We start from the raw sequence: 15,584 nt of genomic DNA, 5'->3' as shown, positions 1-15,584 counted from the left end.
AGGAGAGGGATGGGGAGGGGGAGATTCTCCTGGAAATCGCCTACTTCTCTCTCCCTCCCTCTCTCTCTCTGTGTCTCTGTCTCTCTCTGTCTCCATTTCTCTCTCTCTCTGTCTCTATCTCTCTCTCTGTCTCTATCTCTCTCTCTGCCTCTGCTCCCACACACACACACCCGCCCCCCCACACACACGTTTACCATGTGAAGCGTTAGGCGTGACTCCACACCCCACAAGCTGCTCCCCGAGGGTGGGACCCCCTACCCAGGACTGACCCCAAGGCACATCCGTCCCACCTCCTCTCGGGGGAAGTGTTTGGGGCATACCTAGCCTGTGACAGGTTTCGGCCGAGTGTCTCCTGGGAGTCTCTCGCTCTGAGAGCTGGGGTCTAAGCCTGCAGCCCGGCATTGAGGAACGGTCCACAGTCAACAGGGACAAACCAGTGAGAAACCAGGATTTAGGACTCACAGACCCACAGCTAAACAATCTGCTGCACACTGAATTAATGTTGCTGAGGAAGCTGAGACCTAACCCATCAAGTCCCTGTCTAGCACCCTGCTAATTAATGCAATATAAGAGGGAAAACAATTCTTTGGTTACTAAGTAAAGGTCAATGTAGGAAAAAATGTGAATTTAGTCAAATCAGATAGCATCTATGATAATGTTCCTTCCTTGTCTCCTGTAACTGTTCACAAAGACCTGCTGTGATATCTCAGGGCTGCAGCCGGTGGGACCCTGACTGTCCACACTCGCGGCTAAGCGGCCTGTCCTTCATAAGCTCTCTCTGTAGACAATCGTCTGTCCTTTCAAGTGAATTTTACCAGGATCCCTCTCGGCCTCCAGTTCCATTTAGTCCATGCCTTGAATCAACCAGGGATCATTTAACCAGTGCAGACACGTGGGCCCTGCTCACACATGAATGCGGGGTAGTGGGGTGGGAGCTGATACTGGTGATTTAACACCCCCTGCACCCTGTCTCACCTGGACGCCCATCTCTGTCTCTGCTGTCGGCCCTGCCCAGCCATTCACATCCTGTCCTGGGCTCAGGAAGGAGCAGAGGTCCTGGGTCCCCAGGCTGAGGTGATCACCTTTCCACCTCTGTGAACTGGGCCTCCTCTGACCTCAAGGGCCCGGACTGGACAGCAGGTAAGTCCAGGCGCTGGGATGGAGGGGCGGCCCCCCGCAGCCCGGGTTCCTAGGGTTGGGATCCCTCTGTAACCTGTGGTCCTTTCTCTTCCGCACATGGATCTGAGGAGCTGAGCTGTTGGTGCCTGACCCTGCGTCTGTCCAGGTGCCTTTGGGGCAAGAGGAGGCCACGGAGGAAGCAGGGTCTCACCTAAGGCTCAGCTCAGGCCCCACCGCTGACAAAAAGGAGACTCCTCTCTGTAAAGAGTAAGAAGGAAAACGTTGATTGAATGAAGCATGGGCTGGTCAGTGCCCTTCCTCGGCTCCACCGCCTGCGCCAGCCCCCAGGCTTGGACCAGCCGGTGCCCCCAGCCCTGAGCCCCGGTCCGAGAACCAGCCCTGCTGCCTCCTGCTGGACACGTGGGCTTTCCATGTCTACGAGCTTTACCTGGGCCTCAGCAGACGCTTTCCTCCTATGCCTTCCTGGTCTCTCTCCACTCGAAAAAGACAAACAGTGAAAAGGTCCTCACAGCCCTCTAAAGTGGTCAAGGCTATTTCTGAGCCACCCCTTTAAACTGGGGGGGAAAAGGTGTCCCCACACGGAGGAGTCACCAGCCTGCTGCTCCCTTAGACCCTCCCCCCTCTCTGGGACCCTCCCCCTCTCTGGGACCCTCCCCCCTCTCTGGGACCCTCCCCCTCTCTGGGACCCTCCCCCTCTCTGGGACCCTTCCCCCTCTCTATTTCTGCTCTAGTGGGTGGCCTGGGTTCAGGACTAGGGCGGGCGCTCCATTTGCTTGCTTGGCTGGGGGTCCAGTAGCAAAGCAGGGAAGACCCACGCCGAACACCTGCTGAGACAGGAGAGAGAGAGGGACACAGACGGTTCAACCGGTTCTCGTGGGTCAACAGGAGGCACAAAGAGGGAGCCGGGTTCCTGGGGAAGGTCTCGGGCAGGAGACCGGACGGGTCAGGAGGAGGGGTTGGTGTCTCCCAGCAGACAGGATGCATCAAGTGCACCAGGCAGAGCAAGGGCCAGGGTCACTGCGCTGGAGGCGATGGAGCCCCTGGGGAAACGAGGCCATGGCCAAGACCAGCCCTGTGACCCAGCTGCCCAGAGAAGGCAGGTGTGGGGACGGGCCTGTGCCCATCATGGGGGAGCAGACACAGGGACAGAGGCCCTGAAGAGCCCTTGATTCCCAGGAGCCCCTGGACCTTAGCGCCTGGTCACTGCAGGTCTCCACACACGAGTGTTGGGGGTGGGTGTGGGGTGGAGCCCTGATGCCCTTTGGAGCTGGGTCTCAGAGGATGAAGTGTCTGATGAGAATCTGTGCCCCAAGCCCCTCAGTCTGTGAGGACTCCCCCCACCACTGTGCCAGGACAGAGCAGAGGATGCAGTCAGGAGGCCCAGCTGGAATCCTGCACCCATAGCACAGCCCAACCAGGAGGAGGAGGCCAATGGCAGTGCCTTAGGTCCATGGGGTTTGAAGGTCCAGAATCCATACTCAGGGACCTGCTGTGTCCTGAAGGGAAGGAAGAACGCTACTCCTCAGCTTCCCAGATGATGAGCCGTGAGACCCCTGAAGAATCCTGAGAGGCCTGGCCACACTCAAGGACAGTCACGGGGCTCCCTCCCACCACCAGGAGGGGCACAGCCTGGCCTGAGTGCCCACAATGGCCTCTGGGGAAGCCGGAGCTGCAACCTCCCCTCCCGCTTCATGAGGTCTGGCCCTGGGGTGCCTTGCTGTCGACAGGGTGTGGGTTAGAGCCAGCCGTTGATGCTCCCTCCCTTCCTGGACACTGCCTCTGTCTCCCTCAGATGTCCAGGCCACCATCCCTGGGATCTGTGACTTGTGTCCTCCATGCCCTTGCACCGTGGAATGTCATTCTTAGGAATTTTGAAAAACCTAGAAAGGATGCTCGATTTGAGGAAAAGGAGTCCGTAAAAGAGAGTGAGAAACAGGAAGGCAGCAGGGGGACCGTGAGTCCTGTACTGTCAGACAAGGCAGGAAAATATTTAAAGACAGACGGAGAAGTAATGGGGCCAAAGTTACAGGGAGTAAGTTAGAGTCTGAAGGATCCACTGGATTTGGCAATTAGGAGACCCGGTGAGCTTTGCCAAAGCAGTTTCAGAGACACTGCAAAGCATCGTCCAGGCTCACACGTGTTAAAGAATGGACACAAAACACATACAAGACAGAGGACCAGCACCCGTCATATGCAAAGAGCTTTTACAAATAAAAAAGAAAAGTGAACACTCCAATAGAAAAATGGAGGGGAAATAAAAACATGAGCAGGATATTGACAAAAGAGGAAACGTGAATGACCACGATAGTAGCCCCATGGCAGATACGCCATGACCCCTCTAACAGGTGAGGAAACAGGCACGGAGCGGTGTAATGACTAACCATGGTTTTTGTGTGGATTAAATGAAGCAACCCCTCGGAAGCGCTTAGAGCAGGGGGCCCAACCCCCGGGCCGCACAGCAGGAGGTGAGCAGCGAGCTAAGCTCCATCTGCCGCTCCCCATCGCTCCCCATCGCTCGCGTTACCGCCTGAACCAAACCTCCCATCGCTCACATTACAGCCTGAACCATCCCCCCCGCCCCCACCCTGTCCGTGGAAAAATTGTCTCCCATGAAACCGGTCCCTGGTGCCAAAATGGTTGGAGACCGCTGGCTTAGAGTTTCACCACCTGACGTGTTGTATGCACACAAAAACCCTTTGTTTATTTATTCACTCAGCTTCTATCACTGAGTCCCAGGACGCCTGTGTGTCCTTGGTCACACCTGGCCACACGTACTGCACATGGGTCTTCCCTCTGGGGCTCGGCGCCGTCTGGCTCCTGGCCTCTGACGTGGGCCTCCCAGAGGAGGGATCACACGCTCTGTCCGTGAATGAACCTGCTTCTTCCACACAACATGGTATCGACCGGCGGGGGTCACCCCCTGGCTGTGGCTACCACACTGCGCTTTTCTCTGCCTGACTACGCACCACGTATCCATCCATCCCCTCAGTCATGGGCATCGGGTTGTCACCAGTCTGAGTCTGTTATGAAGAAAGCCGCTATGAACATTCTCGTGCGTGTCTTTTGTGGACCCGTTTACTCATTTCTCATAGTCATACTTAGGAATGCAATTGTGGGATCACAGGATGGGCATATTGTAAATTTAGTAATTATGGCTGAAGAATGTTCCCAGTGAAGGTTGAACCACTTTCGATTGCCACAGTGAAGGGTGGGAGGTGCTGCCACATCCCTGCCAGGAAGCAGCATTTTCAGTCTCCTGGGTCTCAGACACTCTGGTGAGTGTGAGTTCTCCTTCGTTGTGGGCTTAATTCACATTTTCTCAATAACTAGTGATCTTGACCACCTCCTCGTGCTCAGAGGCTTTGGGGATCCTCTTCTGTGAAATCCCTCTGCAATCAACTCTCAGATTTTAAATTGGCTTGTTTTTTGCTGATTGAGTTGTAGGGGTTCTTTACTGTGGATACAAATGAAGGGCTCCCATGTTTTCACTTTCTTAATGCTGTCACCTGATGAATAGACGTCCTTAATTTTGATGATGTCCAGTTTTTAAATTATTTTTATATTTTTAATTCTTTTTAGTATTTTTGTGGGCTCCTAAGAGATATTTGCCTCCTGAAGACCATGAAGATATTTACAAGAAGAATTTCTAGAAGAAGGTGGTTAAATTTACTTGACAAAGATGGGAGGAATCAGTGGGAGACAAAATGAGTAAGGCGTCTTCTTTTCACTTTACTTATTTACTTTCTCACTCTTCCAATTAATTAATCACAGGAGGAAATATTGGTCTAAAAGATAACCACACTCGTAAACACTCTTAAAAACCAGAGTGTGTAGGAGAACACAGATTTTGCACAGGGGAAGGGGGCCAAGGGAATTAAAAGCAGAATCTCTCTCATCTAAGAAAGAGAAGTACCCTGCACATAAAAATTCCCAGGAAAACAGACTGTCTCCATGCCCAGGATGCCAATTTTAAGGAAATGATTTATGCAGGTCTTATAAAAAAATGCTCAATCAAAGGACATGAGTTCAAGTGACTTCTCCAGCCTGGCATAAACAACCACGCCTCCCGCCAAGGAAGCTCAGCCAGCCCAGGCCGTGACATTCCGATGTGGACGAGTCATGGTGATCAGCCCAGCTTCAGGATTTATACCAAATTCTGCCTCTGGACTTTCTTTTCTCTCCAAATCCCGGAGAATGCATTCTACTATGATTGTTTTGTTGTAAAAGGAATGACTTGGATTTCTGGTGAGGAAAATCTGAACAGACAGTTAATGTTACTAAAAAGTTTCTGCTCTGATCACAGCCCACATTCCAGGGCAGAGAGAGCGAGTGATTGTTCTTTTCATTGAATCAACATCAAACTGTCCCTGTTGTCAGATCCTTCCTCACCAAAAACCAAAGATAAATGTATGAAGAGATCTTAGAGCATTTTAATATTGTCTTTGGGGAGATGCAAGGCACTTCGAATCAAAACTGCTTTTTTTCTTTTTTCTTATTTTTCACTAATAGCATTTATTAGAAAAACACTTCAGAAAAGGAAGTCTCACTATGACATTAAAACATCTTTTTAAATATTCAAAACGCATACTATCAATGCATCCTCACCTTTTAAATTAAAAAAAAAGATTATTTTTTTCATATCATGTTAGATTACAACAAAGATATAATTGTAAGATGTTCTTAACCTCCCTCTTTCCTGCTGTCACTTCTCACCGATGTCCCCACTTTTTACGATTAGGACTTTCTTCTCACTCTTTTTTCCGTTAAACAAACCTGGTTTTAATTCTGCTGACTCTGTCACTCATTCTCGTGGCAGTAACTTGAGCGAATCCCATGATGTGGCACGTTCCCGAGTCTGTGTCTGTAGGTGAGTCACAGGCTTCCTGACTGTGCTTCACTAACCTTCACACGTCACTGGCCTGATCGTGAGCCCCTGCGCTGCTCTTCTGTCAAAGATGGCTCGCTTCCCTCTTCCCATCTGGCCCCCTGTGTGCCAACAAGAAGGCGGTCCCCGTGGGAGCCTTGGCCGCTGCACCCGGAGCCTCCCGGCTTCCCTCACCTGCTCATCAGAGCCACTGCTGTCTGCTCACCGCCACCCTCTCGGCCACAACCTCAGCCCCCTTCCTGGATAAATCAGTGTCCACAGGGACAGGCAGCCCAAGCCCGCTCACCTCAGCTGAGCCGGCCTGCCAGCCCCCAGCAGCCCTCAGCCTCTCCTCTTCCAGACACGCGCGGTCCCTGGGGTCACCCAAAGTTTCATCTGTGTGCTCACGAGCTGAAGAGTTGGCTAACTGGTCACAACTGCCCTCCTTCCTCCCGAACTGTCTGACAGCTCCGGTTTCATTGGCTCCTAAGAATGCTCACCATGGACGAGCTGTATAGTGAGGGCTCTCCAGAGAAGCAGAGCCAATAGGAGATTGATCTAGCCATCTATCATCTGTCTATTATCAATCTATCTATCATCTATTTATCTATCATCTATCATCTATCCATCTGTCTATCTACCTACCTATCTATCGTCTATCCATCTATCATCTACCTGTCTATCCACCTATCATCTGTCTATCCATCTATCATCTATCTATCCATCTGTCTATCTACCTACCTACCTATCTATCGTCTATCCATCTATCATCTACCTGTCTATCCACCTATCATCTGTCTATCCATCTATCATCTATCTATCTATCTATCTGTCTATCTATCTACCTATCTGTTGTCTATCCGTCTATCATCTACCTGTCTATCCACCTATCATCTGTCTATCCATCTATCATCTATCTATTATCAATCTATCTATCATCTATTTATCTATCATCTATCTATCTATCTACCTACCTATCTATCGTCTATCCGTCTATCATCTACCTGTCTATCCACCTATCATCTGTCTATCCATCTATCATCTATCTATTATCAATCTATCTATCTATCATCTATTTATCTATCATCTATCTATCTATCTATCTGTCCATCTATCCACCTATCTGTCTATCCAGAGAGATTTATTTTAAGGAATTGGTTCACAAGACTGTGAGGGTTGGCAGGTCTGAAATCTACGGGGAAGACCTATGGACTAAAGACCCAGAGACGTATTGATGCTCAAGTCTTGAGTCCTGGAAACTCAGGCAAGGTTTCCCTTTACCATCTGGAGGCAGGATCCCTCCTTCTTTGGCGGATCTCAGACTTTTCATTTAGCGTCTTCAGCTTCTTGGAGAGGCCCACCCACATTGTGCAGGGTCATCTGCTTCACTCAAAGTAGGCTGATTTAAATGCCAATCTCATATAACAATATCTTCACAGCTACCCCTAGATGTGGGCTTGACCGCACGCTGGACACCATGGCCCAGCCAAGGGGGCCCTAAAATTCACCATCACACCCGTGCTGGGTTCTTGCCAGTTATCATCCGGCTTAAAATCGAGGTCCTATCCCTCCTTCCAATGCCCTAAATAAGGTTTCCCCTGCCTTTCATCTCACCCATTTGGAGAAAATCCACCCCTAGGTGAACCCAACTATTCACTTTCTTTTTTGCCTGAATCTGAGCAAACCGGCACTTCTGGGGAAAATGCACAGCACGGCGGAGACCATGAGCACCAGCCCTCAGCGTGCTCACTGAGTCTCCGTGACCTCGTTCGCACCTTCCAGGCCCGTCCCCACCCTCACAGCAGTAGGCTGCTCTCTGCCCTGCAGGTCTACGGTTTTCACCCACCTCTGCTCTGCGTGCTGCGACCCCCCTCACCTCCTCCGGAGCCAAGTGCAATCACAGAGCCCCTTTCTCAGCATCCAGCTCCCACGCCGCCATCTGACTCCCAACCAAGTTCCTGTCTGCGACGTGGGCACCTGCTCATCCAGCTGTGCCCCTTGCCCCCTGATTACTCCTCAGGCCTCAACCCCACTTCTCCCCGCAACTACCCAGAGGTAGCGCCTGTCAACATCCATTTTTCTCCATATTTCTAAATCCCCGGTGCCCGTGCCAGTGGGATTCATCCCACTGCTGACCTCTTTGTTTTTCGGGACCCCCTGCCCCTTGGCATTTGGCGCCCCACCTTCTACTTTCCTTCTTTCCTTCTGCTTATCTGTGTGGCTTTCCTTCTACTTATCTGGTTGGCGTTTTGTTCATTTGTTTCCCCAGTTTTTCCAGAGGCTCATTTTCCTTTTTCAAGGACTTTTAGCTCCGTCATTGCCTGCGCCCTTGTCCCTCTGAACCCGCCCAGGGGTCTCATCCAGCCTGCAATTTAAACACCATCTACTTGGTGATGAGTAAAATATGTTCTCCCAAATCTTTCTTGACAATCAAAATGGACTGGATTTTCTTCTAAAATAGAAGAAAGCTTCTAGCAAAACAAAACAAAAACAAAAGATAACCACAACTGTCCTACATAGATTCGCTTCAGGACCGCAATGGAAAAGAGACATCACAGAAAACAGAAAACAAGAGAGACTATCACTCAGGACAAAACAGAGCTTTCAGCGCACTTTCCCTTGCTGTGCTGTGGTCCATCTCCCCACTTTCACCATCTGCAATCTTAGATTTTTTTAGGGGAGTGATGACAGGGTGCCTGGAAAATGCCTGTGTTTCATCCCCTCTGTCAGTGAGACCAGGAAATGCCTTCCTCATCTGAGGGAAAAGGACAACACAAACAGTATTCACACAACAGCTGCCTATGTTGCAAAAAGTAGAGATGAGCACTTTTATGAGGACCACTGGATAAACCACAATAATGAAAATACAAGTGTGTCCAGAAGGACCTCACACTGCTGCTGTAGTGGCAGGCTGGTAGGACCCAGTAGAAATGAGCAGGGGCCCCCAAGGCTGCTGGGCGTGGAGCCGAGGCCCAGAAGTGGGGTCACAGCCTTGGTGCCCCGTGTGGGGTGAGGCCGGCCTCACACACCCAATTCTTCTGAGCTGCGATGCAGGGGAAGGACAGCAGTCTGAACTGTCTCCTTTCCTGGGGAAAATCAGGTGATGTTGGCCCCTGTTCACAGGCAAGATCACAGCCCAGAACACTTCGCAAGCAGCACCCAGAGGCCGACTGCCAGGTGAGAGGCCTCAGCACAAAGATGTAGGACGTCTGCTAACGGTGAGAACCAGAGGGTGAGTGAGCAGCCAGAGCAAAGAGGGGCCTGGTGCCATGGAGCTGCACGGTAGAGGGGCTGGCAGGGCCCACCCCACAGGGAGCCGCCACCTCTCAGCCGTGCCCGGTGAGAGGCCTGGACACTGGCCCAAGAAGCAGGACTGTCCTGGAGAGGGTTACAGCCACTCCCCGGCACCTAAGTGAGGCCGGGCTATCCCTCTCCTCCCAGCCAAGTCCTCACACCCAGGCTCTACCAGCCGGCTCTGGCCCAACAGCGGGGCCCCTTGAGCCCAGCTGGAGAAGAGTGATATTAGAATAGCTTTGAACCTGGACCTTCAATCTGAACTCTTTTATTGACCAAAGGTGACCACAAGCAGGGTGACACGGGGGCTGGAAAGGAGCTCCAGCCAAGCAGAGGGAGGACGGCCTTGGAAACACCACGGCCACCTCACCTTAAACCCACCGGGCAGGGACCCCTGTGCATGCAGGGCTCGCTGTGTAGATGCAACGTAAGGAGCCAACCAGGCTGGAAGTTGTTCTCCCTCCGCAGCCACGTTGAAAGCCTCCTAAGGCCAACGAAAACCGGAATCTGGGAAATTCAGATTCATTTGGCAGATGTGTGGATGGAACAGTGTGGCTTCTCGGTTTAGGGAATAAAGCCTCTTACACATTAAATAATGTTTAAAATAGTCATCCAATGCCACAAATTTAAGTTATCCAAACATATGGATCAAATTTTCCTTAGAATTACCATGCTTCTAAAACTAAGCAGAAAAATGCCTGGCAAGACTACTGAAATTACTTTTCAAATGGTTTGTGTTTAATTAGAAATGTTTTCTGAATCCAAAAAATTCTCTCAGCCCACCCATCTCAACCAGACTAATCAGAGCTATTCTCACACAAACCTGAACAGCATTGCTGTCATCCTGTAGTGATCAAAATTCCATGGACGTTAAGAATTTCCAACAATACTTTTGTCAAACTTTATCCTTTTCTTTCACATTTTCTTTTACAATTAAGTAACTTCAGAGATAACACATTCAATAGTCAACAAGGATTTTCTATTTTTGTATTTAGTTTATTACATACTTATGATTATCAGAAAGATGATAAGGTTACATTCTAGGTATAACTATTAAAACAATAACACCATTGTTAAGTTTTAATCACAATACAGAATTTTAACTATAGTACAGAATATTCTGGTGAGAATTGGCTGTCACTGCACTCAGTGTGGGAGTCTATCCCTGTCTGAGAAATAAATTATTATGTTGGATTTTGAGTGAAATTTGTTGTAAAACAAGTCAGTGTCTTACTTCATAGTCACATTTTACAGTCAGTCCCTGACATACGAACCTTCAAGTTGGGAATTTTCAAAGATGTGCATATGCATCTGGCTCCAGCAAGGAACCAGAACCTGTGCCATCAACGTCAGGTGTGAGTGAAATTGCAGCTTGCCCTCCGTCTCCTATTGCTGACGATCCTTCAGCTCTACCATCTCCCACCTCCTCTCCCTCCTGCAGTCAGTAACTCTTCTTGCCTGTTCACTTGATGCCAGCCCCTGTGTGCCAGCTGTTGTACTGGACTACTGTACTTTTCAAGGGACTGTACTGTAAGATTAAAAATGTTTTCTTATTTTTTTGTGTTTGTTTTATTATGTTTTGTGTGAAAAGTATTGTAAACCTATTACATTACAGTACTATGTAGACAATCGTGCTAGTTGGGTACCTAGGCTAACTTTGTTCGATTTACAAGTGAACTGGACTTAGGAACATGCTCTCAGAATGGAACTCGTTCGTATGGAGGGGACTTGCTGTATTTTGGATCAAAAACAGTAAGACCCAGATAGATAGACAGACAGACAGATAGATAGATAGATAAATAGATAGATAGATAGATAGATAGAGACAGAGAGAGATGATCTATCTATTTATGCTTTGAAACAAACTGAAAAAAACACCAGATTTGATGGGAGGGAGTGAAGGAAAATCTGTTATTGAAACTTATATTTAAGGTTCTAATTTTTAAAGGATTTTCAAGTATTATTTTGTAATCAATTATAAATTTAAATTTACTGAAATTGATAGGAAAAAACTCCTTCTGCAGACAAATCTTCCACCTTGTACCCAGGTGTGGTCAATATCTGGGTCCATGTCTAAATGGTAAATCTTCCATATAAACTTACCAGTTACATATGTAAGTATGGATGGCTGGATGGTTGTATCCATCTATTTGTACACACGTAGATGGATACATACACAGTGTGTGTATATGCATGTGTTTGTGTAGGTATCCTAAAATGTATGTGGGTGTGTGCCTGTATGCATATCCTCTATACACATACACGTATGTGTGAGCATGTCCAGCTTAGCCACAGGAAGCTCAGCAGCCAGTACCCACTGGTGTGTGCAGAGGGGTGACGGCACCTCCCCCCTACCCCACTGAAAGCTCCCAGGAAAGATCAAGTCTCTGGGTTATGGTGACCTCAGCTTTCCTGAGATGCACAAGGGCCCCATGAGGAGAGCAGTAAGCAAGGCCTCTGGGCTCTGCAGTGTTTGCTAGGCTGTTTTACTTTTTTCTTTTTTCTTAAATGAAGTATAGTTAATTTACAATATTGTATTAGTTTCAGGTGTACAACACAGTGATTCAACACTTTTATAGATTATACTCCACTTAAAGTTATTACTAAATAATGGCTATATTTCCTTGTGCTGTACAATATATCCTTGTTGCTTATCTATTTTATATCTAGTAGTTTGCACCTCTTAATCCCATCCTCCCAGCTTGCCCCTCTCCCTCTCCCTCTCCCCACTGGTAACCACTAGTTTGTTCTCTACATCTGTGAGTCTATTTCTGTTTTGTTATATACATTTTTTGCTTTATTTTTTAGATTCCACATATAAGTGATATTATACAGTATTTGTCTTTCTCAGATTTATTTCACTAAGCAAAATATCCTCTAAGTCTATCCATGTTGCAAATGGAAGAATTTTGTTCTTTTTTATGGCTGAGTAATATTCCATTGCATATATGTACCACATCTTCTTTATCTATTCATCTGTCGATGGACATTTAGGTTGCTTCCATGTCTTGGCAATTGCAAATAATGCTGCTATGAACATTGGGGTGCATATATCTTTTCGAATTAGTGTTTTTGTTTCTTTTGGATACATAACCAGGAGTGGAATTGCTGGATCATATGGTGGTTCTATTTTTCGTTTTTTGAGAAAACTCCATACTATTTTCCACATTGGCTGCACAAATTTACATTCCCACTAACAGTTTATGAGGGTTCCCTTTTCTCCACACCCTCACCAACATTTGTTATTTGTGGTCTTTTTGATGATGGCCATTCTGACAGGTGTGAGGTGGTATCTCATTGTGGTTTTGATCTGCATTTCTCTGATGATTAGTGATGTTGAGCATCTTTTCATTTGCCTGTTGGCCATCTGTATGTCGTCTTTGGAACAATGTCTGTTCAGGTCTTCTGCCCAATTTAAATCAGATTGTTTCTTTTTTTTGATGTTGAGTTATATGAAGTGTTTATATATTTTGGATATTAACCTCTTATCAGTCATATCATTTGCAAATATTTTCTCCCATTCAGTAGGTTGTCTTTGCTTTTTGTCAATAGTTCCCTTTGCTGTGCAAAAACTCTTAAGTTTAATTAGGTCCCATTTGTATATTTTTGCTTTTGTTTCCTTTGCCTTAGGAGACATATCCAAAAAAAATTGCTACAATTTACTCAGTGAGTATTCTGCCTATGTTTTCTTCTAGGATTTTTATGGTTTCAGGTCTTACATTTAGGTCTTTAATCCATTTTGAGTTTACTTCTGTATATGGTGTTAGAGAATGTTCTAATTTCATTCTTTTACACGTAGCTGTCAAGTTTTCCCAAAACCACTTATTGAAGAGACTGTCTTTCCTCCTTTGTATATTCTTGCCTGCTTCGTTGTAGATTAACTGACCATAAATGCATGGATTTATTTCTGGGCTCTCTCTTCTGGACTCTCTACATTGATCTATGTGTCTATTTTAGGGCCAGTACCTTAGTGTTTTGATTACTGTAGCTTTGTAGTATAGTCTGAAGTCAGGGAGGATGATGTTTCCAGCTTTGTTCTTTTTTTTTTCCAAGACTGCTTTCATAATTCAGGGCCTTTTGTGGTTGCATATAAGTTTTAGGATTATTTGTTATAGTTCTGTGAAAAATGCCAAGGGTATTTTGATAGGGATTGCATTAAATCTGTAGATTGCTTTGGGTAGTATGGACAGTTTAACAATATTATTTCTTTCAATCCAAGAACATGGGATATCTTTCCATTTTGTTATATTATTTTCAAATCCCTTCATCAGTGATTTACAGTTTTCAGAGTATAGGTATTTTATGCCCTTGGTTAAGGTTATTCTTTGGTGTTTTATTCTGTGTGATGCAATTTTTTTTTTGAATTTTATTTATTTTTTTATACAGCAGGTTCTTATTAGTCATCAATTTTATACACATCAGTGTATACATGTCAATCCCAATGGCCGAATCCATCACACCATCATCCCCACCGCCCCCCCCGTGGATTTCCCCACGTGGTGTCCATACGTTTGTTCTCTACATCTGTGTCTCAACTTCTGCCCTGCAAACCGGTTCATCTGTACCATTTTTCTAGGTTCCACATACATGCGTTAATATATGACATTTGTTTTTCTCTTTCTGACTTACTTCACTCTGTATGACAGTCTCTAGATCCATCCACGTCTCAACAAATGACCCAATTTCGTTCCTTTTTATGGCTGAGTAATATTCCATTGTATGTATGTACCACATCTTCTTTATCCATTCATCTGTCGATGGGCATTTAGGTTGCTTCCGTGACCTGGCTATTGTAAATAGTGCTGCAATGAACATTCGGGTGCATGTGTCTTTTTGAATTATGGTTTTCTCTGGGTATATGTCCAGTAGTGGGATTGCTGGATCATATGGTAATTCTATTTTTAGTTTTTTGAGGAATCTCCATACTGTTCTCCATAGTGGCTGTATCAATTTACATTCCCACCAACAGTGCAAGATGGTTCCCTTTTCTCCACACCCTCTCCAGCATTTGTTGTTTGTAGATTCTCTGATGATGCCCATTCTAACTGGTGTGAGGTGATACCTCATTGTAGTTTTGATTTGCATTTCTCTAATAATTAGTGATCTTGAACAGCTTTTCATGTGCTTCTTGGCCATCTGTATGGCTTCTTTGGAGAAATGTCTATTTAGGTCTTCTGCCCACTTTTGGATTGGGTTGTTTGTTTTTTTAATATTGAGCTGCATGAGCTGTTTATATATTTTGGAGATGAATCCTTTGTCCGTTGATTCGTTTGCAAATATTTTCTCCCATTCTGAGGGTTCTCTTTTCATCTTGTTTATGGTTTCCTTTGCTGTGCAAAAGCTTTTAAGTTTCATTAGGTCCCATTTGTTTATTTTTGTTTTTATTCCCATTACTCTAGGAGGTGGATCAAAAAATATCTTGCTATGATTTATGTCAAAAAGTGTTCTTCCTATGTTTTCCTCTAAGAGTTTTATAGTGTCTGGTCTTACATTTAGGTCTCTAATCCATTTTGAGTTTATTTTTGTGTATGGTGTTAGGGAGTGTTCTAATTTCATTCTTTTACATGTAGCTGCCCAGTTTTCCCAGCACCACTTATTGAAAAGACTGCCTTTTCTCCATTGCATATCCTTGCCTCCTTTGTCATAGATTAGTTGACCATAGGTGCGTGGGTTTATCTCTGGGCTTTCTATCTTGTTCCACTGATCTATGTTTCTGTTTCTGTGCCAGTACCATATTGTCTTGATTACTGTGGCTTTGTAGTATAGTCTGAAGTCAGGGAGTCTGATTCCTCCAGCTCTGTTTTTTCCCCTCAAGACTGCTTTGGCTATTCGGGGTCTTTTGTGTCTCCATACAAATTTTGAGATTTTTTGTTCTAGTTCCGTAAAAAATGCCATTGGTAATTTGATAGGGATTGCAATGAATCTGTAGATTGCTTTGGGTAGTATAGTCATTTTCACAATATTGATTCTTCCAATCCAAGAACATGGTATATCTCTCCATCTGTTGGTATCATCTTTAATTTCTTTCATCAGTGTCTTATAGTTTTCTGCATACAGGTCTTTTGTCTCCCTAGGTAGGTTTATTCCTAGGTATTTTATTCTTTTTGTTGCAATGGTAAATGGGAGTGTTTCCTTAATTTCTCTTTCAGGTTTTTCATCATTAGTGTATAGGAATGCAAGAGATTTCTGTGCATTAATTTTGTATCCTGCAACTTTACCAAATTCATTGATTAGCTCTAGTAGTTTTCTGGTGGCATCTTTAGGATTCTCTATGCATAGTATCATG

The sequence above is a fragment of the Eubalaena glacialis genome, chromosome 12 (genome assembly GCF_028564815.1).
Source record: "Eubalaena glacialis isolate mEubGla1 chromosome 12, mEubGla1.1.hap2.+ XY, whole genome shotgun sequence".
NCBI lineage: Eukaryota > Metazoa > Chordata > Mammalia > Artiodactyla > Balaenidae > Eubalaena > Eubalaena glacialis.
The sequence above is the reverse complement of the archived record's forward strand: the minus strand, read 5'-3'. Positions refer to the sequence as shown.